Source organism: Capricornis sumatraensis, chromosome 5, assembly GCF_032405125.1.
Source record: "Capricornis sumatraensis isolate serow.1 chromosome 5, serow.2, whole genome shotgun sequence".
NCBI classification, from domain to species: Eukaryota; Metazoa; Chordata; class Mammalia; order Artiodactyla; family Bovidae; genus Capricornis; species Capricornis sumatraensis.
In genome coordinates this window covers 57,269,132-57,282,662 of record NC_091073.1, presented here as the reverse complement: position 1 = coordinate 57,282,662, position 13,531 = coordinate 57,269,132, and the positions used below count along the sequence as shown (strand labels likewise).

Below are 13,531 nucleotides of genomic sequence, written 5' to 3'. Positions count from 1 at the left end.
CCCATGAAGTGATGGGACCAGATGCCATGATCTTCATTTTCTGAATGTTGAGCTTTAGGCCAACTTTTTCACTCTCCACTTTCACTTTCATCAAGAGGCTTTTTAGTTTCTCTTCACTTTCTGCCATAAGGGTGGTGTCATCTGTATATCTGAGGTTATTGATATTTCTCCTGGCAATCTTGATTCCAGCTTGTGGTTCTTCCAGTCCAGCGTTTCTCATGATGTACTCTGCATATAAGTTAAATAAGCAGGGTGACAATATTATGGGATATTTTACTTGTTATGTTGTCCTTGTTGCTGTTTGTTTTGTCTTTGGAAAATACATCTTGGGGGCGGTCCTAAGATGGCAGAGGAATAGGATGGGGAGACCACTTTCTCCCCCACAAATTCATCAAAAGAACATTTCAACGCTGAGTAATTTCCACAAAACAACTTCTGAATGCTGGCAGAGGACATCAGGCACCCAGAAAAGCAGCTCATTGTCTTCAAAAACAGGTAGGAAAAAATATAAAAGACAAAAAAAAGAGAGACAAAAGAGGTAGGGAGGGAGTTCCGTCCTGGGAAGGGAGTCTTAAAAAGAGAGAAGTTTCCAAACACCAAGAAACACTCACTGCCAAGTCTGTGGTGAGCCTTGGAAGCACAGAGGGCAACATAACAGGGAGGAAAAATAAATAATTAAACCCCACAGATTACGAGCCCCACGGTAACCCCTCCAGCAGAGAAGCAGCGCAGACGCCTGCATCCACCACTAGCAAGTTGGGGCTGGGCAGGGAGGCTCAGGCTGCATTGCTTTTTAAGGATTGGGCCCAAATGCCCCGAGTGGAACCAGAGCGATCTAACTTGGGCTGGAAAACCAGACTGGGGGATAGCTACCACGCGAAAAGCTCTAACATAAGACACTGCTGAGACCGCGCACAGAACAAAGGACGGGACAGAATTAGCTGACTGCAGACCATCCCCCTCTGGTGACAGGCAGCCAGAGCCGGAAGGGCCAGAAGGGGGCAATAGCAGCCCCAGAGAGACATTAACTACCAAACTGCAAACAGGCTTCTTTGCTAACTAAGACTTCTTGGGGTTCTGGACAGTCATCATCCACCTGAGAAGGTGTGCCAGTTGTACACCCAGAAAACTGAGCAGCAGGGACAGGAGAGGTGATAAGTCGCAGCAACCGCACTTGCCAAACACCTGAGCTACTTGGACCTGGGAAGGGCACAAAACGCAGGCCCAACCGAGTCTGTGCCTCTGAGGACTACCTGAGTGCCTGAGCCTGAGCGGCTTAGACCTGGGAGGTGCATGCAGCCCAGGACTGGCCTCAGACGGTTGTGGCAGAGCAACCTGGAGCCTGAGCTGTGTGTGCTGTGAGCAGGGACAGGCCCAGGGTGGATGAGACACTGCAAGCACACGCCAGTGTTATTTGTTTGCAGCATCCCTCCCTCCTCACAGCACAACTGAACAAGTGAGCCTAAAAAAAGTGTCCACCGCTGCCCCCCGTGTGTCAGGGTGGAAATCAGACACTGAAGAGACCAGCAAACAGAAGAAGCTAAAACAGAGGGAACCACCTTGGAAGTGACAGGTGCAATAGATTAAAAGCCTGTCGTTAGTACTGACTACATAGGAAGGGGCCAATAGATCTTGAGAAATATAAGCTGGACCAAGGAACTATCCAAACATGAACTGACCATACACTGCCCACACAACAACCAGAGAAAGTCCTAGATATATTTTTACTATTTTTACAGTCATTCTTTTTGTTTGTTTTTTCCTTCTTTTTTTAACATTTTTCAATTTTTAAGTCCTCTATTTCTCCTTTAATTTTCATTTTTATAAACTACTATTTTTTTAAAAAAAAAAAAGATCCTATTTTTAAAGCAAACTTCATATTTTTTTAAATAATGCTTGTGACTTTGTTTTTTATTTCTTCTTCTTTTCTTTAATATTGTATTTTTGAAAATCCAACCTCTACTCTAGATTTTTAATCTTTGCTTTTTGGTATTGGTTATCAATTTTGTACCTTCAAAAACCCAATCTTCAGTACCCATTTTTACTTGAGAACAAGATTACTGGCCTGACTGCTCTCTCCTCCTTTAGACTCTCCTTTTTCTCCACCAGGTTGCCTCTGTCTCCTCCCTCCCCCTTCTCTTCTCTACCCAACTCTATGAATCTCTGTGTGTTCCAGATGGTGGAGAACACTTAGGGAACTGATTACTGGCTGGATCTGTCTTTCTCCTTTTCATTTCCCCCTTTTATCTTCCTGGCCACCTCTGTCTCCTTCCTCCCTCTCCTCTTCTCTGTATAACTCCATGAACATCTCTGAGCGGTCCAGACTGTGGAGCACACATAAGGAAGTGATTACTGGCTAGCTTGCTCTCTCCTCTTTTGACTCCACCTCATCTCATTCCAGTCACCTCTAACTCCCCCCCTCTCTCTTCTCTTCTCCATGTAACTTTGTAAACCTCTCTGGATGTCCCTCAATGTGGAGAAACTTTTCATCTTTAACCTAGATGTTTTATCAATGGTGCAGTATAGAAGGAGAAGTCTTGAGACTACTGTAAAAATAAAACTGAAAACCAGAAGCAGGAGGCTTAAGTCCAAATCCTGAGAACATCAGAGAACTCCTGACTCCAGGGAACATTAATCTATAGGAGCTCATCAAACACCTCCATACCTACACTAAAACCAAGCACCACCCATGGGCCAACAAGTTCCAGAGTAAGACATACCACACAAATTCTCCAGCAACACAGGAACACACCTCTGAGCTTCAAAATACAGGCAGCTCAAAGTTACTCCCAAATCACTGACATCTCATAACTCATTACTGGACACTTCATTGCACTCCAGAGAGAAGAAATCCAGCCCACCCACCAAAACACTGACACAAGCTTCCCTAACCAAGAAACCTTGACAAGCCACTGATACAACCCTACCCACAGTGAGGAAACTCCATAATAAAGAGAACTCCACAATCTGCTAGAATACAGAAAGGCCACCCCAAACTCAGCACTATAACCATGATGAAGAGACAGAGGAATGCCCAGCAGCTAAAGGAACAGGATCAATGCCCACCAAACCAAACAAAAGAGGAAGAGATAGGGAATCTACCTGATAAAGAAATCCAAATAATGATAGTGAAAATGATCCAAAATCTTGAAATCAAAATGGAATCACAGATAATTAGCCTGGAGACAAGGATTGAGAAGATGCAAGAAAGGTTTAACAAGGACCTAGAAGAAATAAAAAAGAGTCAATATATAATGAATAATGCAATAAATGAGATCAGAAACACTCTGGAGGCAACAAATAGTAGAATAACGGAGGCAGAAGATAGGATTAGTGAAATAGAAGATAGAATGGTAGAAATAAATGAATCAGAGATGAAAAACAGAAAAACTAATTAAAAGAAATGAGGACAATCTCAGAGACCTCCAAGACAATATGAAACGCTCCAACATTCGAATTATAGGAGTCCCAGAAGAAGAAGACCAAAAGAAAGACCATGAGAAAATCCTTGAGGAGATAATAGTTGAAAACTTCCCTAAAATGGGGAAGAAAATAATCACCCAAGTTCAAGAAACCCAGAGAGTCCCAAACAGGATAAACCCAAGGCAAAACACCCCAAGACACATATTAATCAAATTAACAAAGATCGAACACAAAGAACAAATATTGAAAGCAGCAAGGGAAAAACAACAAATAACACACAAGGGGATTCCCATAAGGATAACAGCTGATCTTTCAATAGAAACTCTTCAGGCCAGGAGGGAATGGCAGGACATACTTAAAGTGATGAAAGAAAATAACCTACAGCCCAGATTACTGTACCCAGCAAGGATCTCATTCAAATATGAAGGAGAAATCGAAAGCTTTACAGACAAGCAAAAGCTGAGAGAATTCAGCACCACCAAACCAGCTCTCCAACAATTGCTAAAGAATATTCTCTAGACAGGAAACACAAAAAGCATGTATAAATCCAAACCCAAAACAATAAAGTAAATGGCAATGGGATCATACTTATCAATAATTACCTTAAACATAAATGGGTTGAATGCCCCAACCAAAAGACAAAGACTGGCTGAATAGATACAAAAACAAGACTCCTATATATGTTGTCTACAAAAGACCCACCTCAAAACAAGGGACACATACAGACTGAAAATGAAAGGCTGGAAAAAGATATTCCATGCAAATAGAGACCAAAAGAAAGCAGGAGTAGCAATACTCATATCTGATAAAATAGGCTTTAAAACAAAGGCTGTGAAAAGAGACAAAGAAGGACACTACATAATGATCAAAGGATCAATCCAAGAAGAAGATATAAAAATTATAAATATATATGCACCCAACATAGGAGCACTGCAATATGTAAGACAAATGCTAACAAGTATGAAAGGGGAAATTAACAATAACACAATAATAGTGGGAGACTTTAATACCCCACTCACACCTGTGGATAGATCAACTAAACAGAAAATTAACAAAGAAACATAAACTTTAAATGATACATTAGACCAGTTAGACCTAATTGATATCTATAGGACATTTCACCCCAAAACAATGAATTTCACCTTTATCTCAAGTGCACACAGAACCTTCTCCAGGATAGATCACATCTTGGGCCATAAATCTAGCCTTGATAAATTCAAAAAACAACTGAAATCATGCCAAGCATTTTTTCTGACCATAATGCAGTAAGATTAGATCTCAATTACAGGAGAAAAACTATTAAAAATTCCAACATATGGAGGCTGAACAACACGCTTCTGAATATCCAACAAATCTCATAAGAAATCAAAAAAGAAATCAAAATATGCATAGAAACGAATGAAAATGAAAACACAACAACCCAAAATCTGTGCTGCTACTGCTACTGCTGCTGCTAAGTCGCTTCAGTCATGTCCGACTCTGTGCAACCCCATGCATGGCAGCCCACCAGGCTCCCCTGTCCCCGGGATTCTCCAGGCAAGAACATGGTAGTGGGTTGCCATTTCCTTCTCCAATGCATGAAAGTGAAAAGTGAAAGTGAAGTCACTCAGTCGTGTCTGTCTCTTAGTGACCCCATGGACTGAAGCCCACCATGCTCCTCCATCCATGGGATTTTCCAGGCAAGAGTACTGGAGTCAGGTGCCATTGCCTTCTCCACCCAAAACCTGTGGGACACTATAAAAGCAGTGCTAAGGGGAAAGTTCATAGCAATACAGGCATACCTCAAGAAACAAGAAAAAAGTCAAATAAACCTAACTCTACACCTAAAGCAACTAGAAAAGGAAGAAATGAAGAACCCCAGGGTTAGTAGAAGGAAAGAAATCTTAAAAATTAAGGCAGAAATAAATGAAAAAGAAACAAAAGAGACCATAGCAAAAAATCAACAAAGCCAAAAGCTGGTTCTTTGAAAGGATAAATAAAATTGACAAACCATTAGCCATACTCATCAAGAAACAAAGGGGGGAAAATCAAATCAATAAAATTAGAAATGAAAATGGAGAGATCACAACAGACAACACAGAAATACAAAGGATCATAAGAGACTACTATCAGCAGTTATATGCCAATAAAATGGACAATGTGGAAAAAATGGACAAATTCTTAGAAAAGTACAACTTTCCAAAACTGAACCAGGAAGAAATAGAAAATCTTAACAGACCCATCACAAGCACAGAAATTGAAACTGAAATCAGAAATCTTCCAGCAAACAAAAGCCCAGGTCCAGAAGGCTTCACAGCTGAATTCTGCCAAAAATTTAGAGAAGAGGTAACACCTATCCTACTCAAACTCTTCCAGAAAATTGCAGAGGAAGGTAAACTTCCAAACTCATTCTATGAGGCCATCACCCTAATACCAAAACCTGACAAAGATGCCACAAAAAAAGAAAACTACAGGCCAATATCACTGATGAACATAGATGCAAAAATCCTTAACAAAATTCTAGCAATCAGAATCCAACAACACATTAAAAAGATCATACACCATGATCAAGTGGGCTTAATCCAAGGGATGCAAGGATTCTTCAATATCCATAAATCAATCAATGTAATTCACCATATTAACAAATTGAAAAATAAAAGCCATATGATTATCTCAATAGATGCAGAGAAAGCCTTTGACAAAATTCAACATCCATTTATGATAAAAACTCTCCAGAAAGCAGGAATAGAAGGAACATGCCTCAACATAATAAAAGCTATATATGACAAACCCACAGCAAACATTATCCTCAATGGTGAAAATTTGAAAGCATTTCCCCTAAAGTCAGGAACAAGACAAAGGTGCCCACTTTCACCGCCACTATTCAACATAGTTCTGGAAGTTTTGGCCACAGCAATCAGAGCATAAAAAGAAATAAAAGGAATCCAAATTGGAAAAGAAGAAGTAAAACTCTCACTGTTTGCAGATGACATGATCCTCTACATAGAAAACCCTAAAGACTCCATCAGAAAATTACTAGAGCTAATCAATGAATATAGTAAAGTCACAGGACATAAAATCAACACACAGAAATCCTTTGCATTCCTATACACTAATAATGAGAAAGTAGTAAAAGAAACTGAGGAAACAATTCCATTCACCATTGCCACGAAAAGAATAAAATACTTAGGAATATATCTACCTAAAGAAACTAAAGACCTATATATAGCAAGCTATAAAACACTGGTGAAAGAAATCAAAGAGGACATTAATAGATGGAGAAATATACCATGTTCATGGATCAGAAGAATCAATATAGTGAAAATGAGTACACTACCCAAAGCAATCTACAGATTCAATGCAATCCCTATCAAGCTACCAATGGTATTTTTCACAGAGCTAGAAGAAATAATTTCACAATTTGTATGGAAATACAAAAAACCTCAAATAGCCAAAGCAATCTTGAGAAAGAAGAATGAAACTGGAGGAATCAATCTGCCTGACTTCAGGCTCTACTACAAAGCCACAGTCATCAAGACAGTATGGTACTGGCACAAAGACAGAAACATAGATCAATGGAACAAAATGGAAAGCCCAGAGATAAATCTACACACCTATGGATACCTTATCTTAAACAAAGGAAGCAAGAATATACAATGGATTAAAGACAATCTCTTTAACAATTGGTGCTGGGAAAACTGGTCAACCACTTGAAAAAGAATGAAACTAGAACACTTTCTAACACCATACACAGAAACAAACTCAAAATGGATTAAGGATCTAAATGTAAGACCAGAAACTATAAAACTCCTAGAGGAGAACATAGGCAAAACACTCTCTGACATAAATCACAGCAGGATCCTCTATGACCCACCTCCCAGAATTCTGGAAATAAAAGCAAAAATAAACAAATGGAATCTAATTAAAATTAAAAGCTTCTGCAGAACAAAGGAAACTATAAGTAAGGTGAAAAGACAGCCTCTGGAATGGGAGAAAATAATAGCAAATGAAGCCACTGACAAAGAATTAATCTCAAAAATATACAAGCAACTCCTGCAGCTCAATTCCAGAAAAATAAACGACACAATCAAAAAATGGGCCAAAGAAATAAACAGACATTTCTCCAAAGAAGACAGACAGATGGCTAACAAACACATGAAAAGATGCTCAACATCACTCATTATCAGAGAAATGCAAATCAAGACCACAATGAGGTACCATTTCACACCATTCAGAATAGCTGCTATTCAAAAGTTTACAAGCAATAAATGCTGGACAGGGTGTGGAGAAAAGGGAACCCTCTTACACTGTTGGTGGGAATGCAAACTAGTACAGCTACTATGGAGAACAGTGTGGAGATTCCTTAAAAAACTGGAAATAGATCTGCCTTATGACCCAGCAATCCCACTGCTGGGCATACACACTGAGGAAATCAGAATTGAAAGAGACACGTGTACCCCAATGTTCATCACAGCACTGTTTATAATAGCCGGGACATGGAAGCAACCTAGATGTCCACCAGCAGATGAATGGATAAGAAAGCTGTGGTACATATACACAATGGAGTACTACTCAGCCATTAAAAGGAATACATTTGAATCAGTTTTAATGAGGTGGATGAAACTGGAGCCTATTCTACAGAGTGAAGTAAGCCAGAAAGAAAAACACCAATATAGTATACTAACACATATATATGGAATTTAGAAAGATGGTAACGATAACCCTGTATGCGAGACAGCAAGAGACACAGATGTACAGAACAGACTTTTGGACTCTGAGGGAGAGGGAGAGGGTGGGATGATTTGGGAGAATGGCATTGAAACATGTATAATATCATGTAAGAAATGAATCGCCAGTCTAGGTTCAATGCAGGATGCCAGATGCTTGGGGCTGGTGCACTGGGATGACCCAGAGAGATGGTATGGGAAGGGAGGTAGGAGGGGGGTTCAGGATTGGGAACTCATGTACACCCGTGGCGGGTTCATGTTGATGTATGGCAAAACCAATACAGTATTGTAAAATTAAACAAAAAGAAAGAAAAACAACAAAAAAAAGAAAATGCATCTTAAGTAATTGGTTAAAGGTTGTGTTATATATTTCACTGGGTATGTTCAGGGGGTTGAATATAAATGAATTTAGATACGACTTAGTGAAGGGTCTCCTTCTGAAACAAATAGAAATGAGAATGAACTGACAATATATTTTTGGAAAATACGGAAAAGAAGATATGACCTATGACGGAAAGCCAAATTATGCAGAGTTGTTTTGTTCTCTATTTTGTTTTACTCTGAGAGCTCTGTCCTAAAGCAGAGTCCTCCAAGGCTGTTTTCATAGGAGAGGATATATGAGATAGTAATCCCTGGTTATGTTTTGTGCTCTATAAATCTGTCATAAATGTGAGATTAGGGATCCCATAGGGAGAAGCAGGCAAGTCCTTCCTTTGGGTTGTGACCTAGATTTCCAATCTTAGAGCTCTCATGACCAATCTAAGTTTGATATCCCTGGAATAAATTCAGAACTATCTCTCAAGCATGGGAGATTTAAACTTTAACACCACCAGACCCCTCTTCCTTCACACTCAAGCTCAGCCTCAGCCCTTCATTCACTCTCCATGCTACATATTAATTCAATTTAAAACATTCAGCAAATACTCCCCCCTCCCAGACACACAGACTTATTCAAAGTCACATGGCAAGTTAGTAGCAAGCTAAAAATGCTGAACGTCTGACTTCCTATTTTACAGTGTGTTCTATCAGCTCTAAACCAAGCAACCACAAAGAAATCACTGAATCATTTGCAAATATTTGCTTGGCCCACTGTTTGGGAGCTAATTCATGTTCAGTTTAAGTGGTTACTTCCACAGTGGAAAATGACAGTTCATCACCTTTGATTTTCTTATGAAGTAAGTTCTATCATATTTTTAGCAAAGATTTTGTCTTCTGTTCTTGCCAGAGGTACAATCAACCACTTTACAAAGTATTACCTACATACTTGTCCTTGCTGGCTTAAAATACAAGAGGACGCTATAAACAAAATCTAAAACTTATGACTTTGGTCTTTCGTCCCACCAATCCATGTTCCAAATGGCCAGAAATAACCTTGCTTAAAACACAATCAGATCAAGTACTCTTGTTAAAATCATATAACCCTTAAAAGCATAGCTCTTATGATCTGCCCCTACGTTAATTCTCCAGCTCTTCTTTATGTTATTCCCCACAATGATTCCAAGTGCTAATCAAAGACCCCTGAATAACCCATGCTTTTCACATCTCTGCTCTGATGGAAAGAGCAAATCATCCATCATGTGAAAAGTACCTTACATACATGCAGGAAAATCAGAAGCTTTAGAAGAGGACAAGTGAATGACAAAATGGAGAGAAACATTTGAGAGAATGACTAGAGGATCAGATGTTTCTTAGCCTAAGACTAACTAAGGAGAAGGCCAAAAGTTTATCAGACCTTAAAATTTAATGGTAAAAATTCTACTGACGAAACTTCTGTTGCAGACCTCAGTAGTTCAGTTCAAATCTATTTGAATTTGCACAAGATCAAAGGTAGCAGAGAATGTCAAAATCCTAGCTGTTGAGGGATTCCCTGCAAGCACTAGCTGAAAGCATTACCTCTCTATAGACAGATTTTCAAGACAAATAGATAGTGGTCTAGATTTTTGGAGCATATGGAAAGATGTTTGATAGAACCAGTTTTCACCAGTGGAGGTAAAAAGAGATACAGTCAAATGCCTGATTGAACAGATAACCCTGGCTCAAATTCTTGCTTGGAAATACATCTAAGGAAGCTAATATCTTTCAGAAATTAGTTGTTGATATATGTATAAACTTCTGTATTAGAAACATGTTTGCAAAAGAAAGAATAAAGAAAGGGAGGAACAGAAGGATTCTGTGGCCCAGTGGAAGAAGCTAGAAAGTGAATCACAATCTGTTCCAGTACACTGGCTAAGGAGGAGTGTTTCAGGAAGGACAAGAAATGATTTGGAAATACTCTTCCATGGTAACTCTTGGGAATGAAGTAAGGAGACATGGGAATTCGAATTAAAATTCAATCTCTTTCCCAGACTCATTCCCTTCAATTGCCTTTTTTAGTTCTATTTTTGAAACCCACATGTTCTTTCAAACTTAAAGTGATAAAGAGAAAAACAGCATCCTAATAGGCTTTAAGGTCATTAAGCTCAAACTCTTATTGTATCCTAGGAACAATAACAAAATTAGAACCTAGGACTTACTTTGTTTAACCAATCTGTTCTTAAAACTGGTCATCTAAAGAAATTCTACAACCTATCTTACTATCTCACTTTTCAATAACACAGATTCCTCAATTTTCCTAATGTTTAGCAGATGTGCTAAGTTGCTTCAGTCTTGTATGACTCTTTGTGACACTATGGACTGTAGCCTGCCAGAGTCCTCTGTCCATGGGATTTTCCAGGCAAGAACACTGGAGCAGATTGCCATATCCTCCTTCAGGGGATCTTCCCGACCCAGGGATCGAACCCACATCTCTCATGTTTCCTGCATTGGCTGGCATGTTCTTTACCACTAGCTCCACCTACAATACATTTGCATACCATTCTTATTTGCTGATAGGCAATGGGACAAGATTTCCATGCTCCTATAGATACAACTTGATAGAATTGCAAAATTATCTATCATCAGCTAAGTTCTCACAAGCAAAATAATGTCTGCCAATTTTCGTATATCTCCAAACACCTACACACTGACTTACAGTTTCCTTAACAAGCTGGAAATTCATATCTACACAAAATTAAGAATATTTTCGTACATTATTAATATTTCATTTTTCTACAAAACTACTGTTAAAGTCTCCCCTCACAGGTTATGTTTTCAAAAGCACTTGTGATTCTTACACTTCCTCATACATCCTCAGCTATCTATGCTTCACTGACTCTTCTTCCTGATCTTGGTAATGTAATCAATAAAACCTGAGCAACTACTTTGCATTATTCATTTGCACTATTCATTTGTTTTGTTTTAGCCAACAGTGTAAATTTTGCAATCTGCTATTTGTAAACAACACTTCTGTGGATCTGTTATCACTTCATTGCTTAATCTAACATTTTTTACTATAAAGAATTAATCAGATTTGCCTCTGTGAAGAATCTGGCATGATGAGTGAATTTCATTTTGTACATTTATTTTTAGAAAAATAAAATTGAATTTTATTTATACATTGATTAATAAAGAATCCATTATATTTCCACATGTATGTATAATGCTTTATTAGTATCCATAGTTATTCTTTAGAATCATATTTCATTAGATTATTTGAAACTATTGTATAAGAATATTTTATTTCTTTCAGTTTCCCCTTTTCTTATTTCTCCTTTCTAACTATTCAAACCACTGTTTTCAAAATGATTTCCACTTTCAAAATTACTACAATTTCTGAAAATGTCACTAATGCTAGGATATTCTTGTCTGGATTATTCCATGGACTGAAGAGAAATTTCCATCAGATTTAAATATCTCATAATATTTTGGTTATCTAAAACATAATAAATCCTTGTGTCACAGTCTTTAAAATTAAGCTGATTTTGAATGAACTTTTTTCAGTTTGTTTCATTTTTGACATAAGCTGTAACTTCCAGTTCAACAAAATTACACATACATTGAAATATTCTACTCCTTCATAATGAAATAGAAATCTTTTAAGAAAAGTAATGGTAATCAAACCAAAGACATACAACATGAAAATTATCTCTATACCATTTGGTTTATAGATTTAAAAAGTTTTTATTCTCAAACTGGAGATTACAAAGTTTGGCCTATTTAAGGTAGCTTCTACCAAAAAAGTAGAAGATTTAGTACTAATTCAAAATTTACTTGAAAGTATAAAGCTAGACTCAGATTCACCTAAAATAGAAGTGAAGCGGAATTGCTGAATAATCTTGATAATGAACTCCATATTCTGCTTCACTTTGTTTTGTTGACACAGCCTGAATAGGGAAGAACTGTGAAGGTTATTTTAAAGTCTCTTAACTTTAAATGAATTTCTGGTAAATAAGTTACTAAAAAGTTATCTAAAATGAATTAAAGATTATTTCAAGTTTATTTTCTTCTCAAAATGTCTATTCCCAATTAAACATTTTAAGATGTTACTAAAAGCATGGGTTATAATTCATATAAACAAATATATACAAAATATATGTGTATTTATGTGCATATAATACAAATATATATATAATCTTCCAGTCCCTACTACAACTCTGCTAATTATTACAATTAAGAACTATGATTAATAAAGTAATTGAAAACTATTATAATAAAAAGTTATTGATTTGGGATATTTGACATGTCTTATACAAATTTTTCAGATTCAAGTTTTCATAAAAAACAGAATAACTTTTGATGCTTGAAAAATAGCATATGCTAAAGTACTACCTGATATTATTTCTGCTCTGAAGAGTACTCATATTTTCTTACCTTTAAAAGCCAATAAAATATATATTGCTAAAATGTAAACAGAAATTAACATTTACTCATAAAATAACATATAAGATGCAATAAAATGTCAAATCATGTTCCAATTTAGTAAATACTCTAGAATATTAAACTGAAAGAAGAAATTGCTTTGGTTATGAAATAAAACAGTGATTTCTACATCTTGATTAAAATAAGGCATTAATAGAGTTTTAGATATATTTTACCCAAATTACAGAAAATCACAGCTCAACTACTATAACATCCTGATACCCAGTGATCATACAAGATAAAACTATAATTATCAGTAAGCCACACATATCAAAGTAAAGCAGGTATTGATTAGACTCCTCTTTCACAGTTTAAAGTACAGAAAATTAACTTGTCAGTTTGGTTACCTACCAGCAATGATTGGATTCTATTAGTGTTATTACCTTTACAAACAGCAACAAATTATAATCACTCTTCCCATAACATAAGCACCATGCTAAAAGAGACAACCAAAGTAAACGAGCTAATCATGAATAATGAATAGTCTGGGCTGGTTGGAATCCACTTAGTTGAGGAAAGAGAAAAGAGAAGTGGCTCATTAGGGCATTTCCTGAACCTTGGTTGGAATTTCAGTTAAGGAAGAAGAAATGACACAGCAGTTTCACGTTGGGGACTTCCTTTCTTTA

The 13,531-nt window shown here is 37.3% G+C and overlaps 1 protein-coding gene across 1 annotated transcript in view; it reads right to left on the bottom strand.

The window, feature by feature from the left end:
• The window catches only part of TFEC (transcription factor EC), a 105,836-nt gene extending 92,511 nt beyond the window's left edge, over positions 1 to 13,325 (bottom strand). Inside the window, exon 1 of the mRNA XM_068973086.1 lies at positions 13,257 to 13,325. The gene's annotated coding sequence lies outside the window, so the exon portion shown is untranslated. The remainder of the gene's footprint in view (positions 1 to 13,256) is intronic.
• Between the last annotated feature and the right edge of the window lie 206 nt (positions 13,326 to 13,531).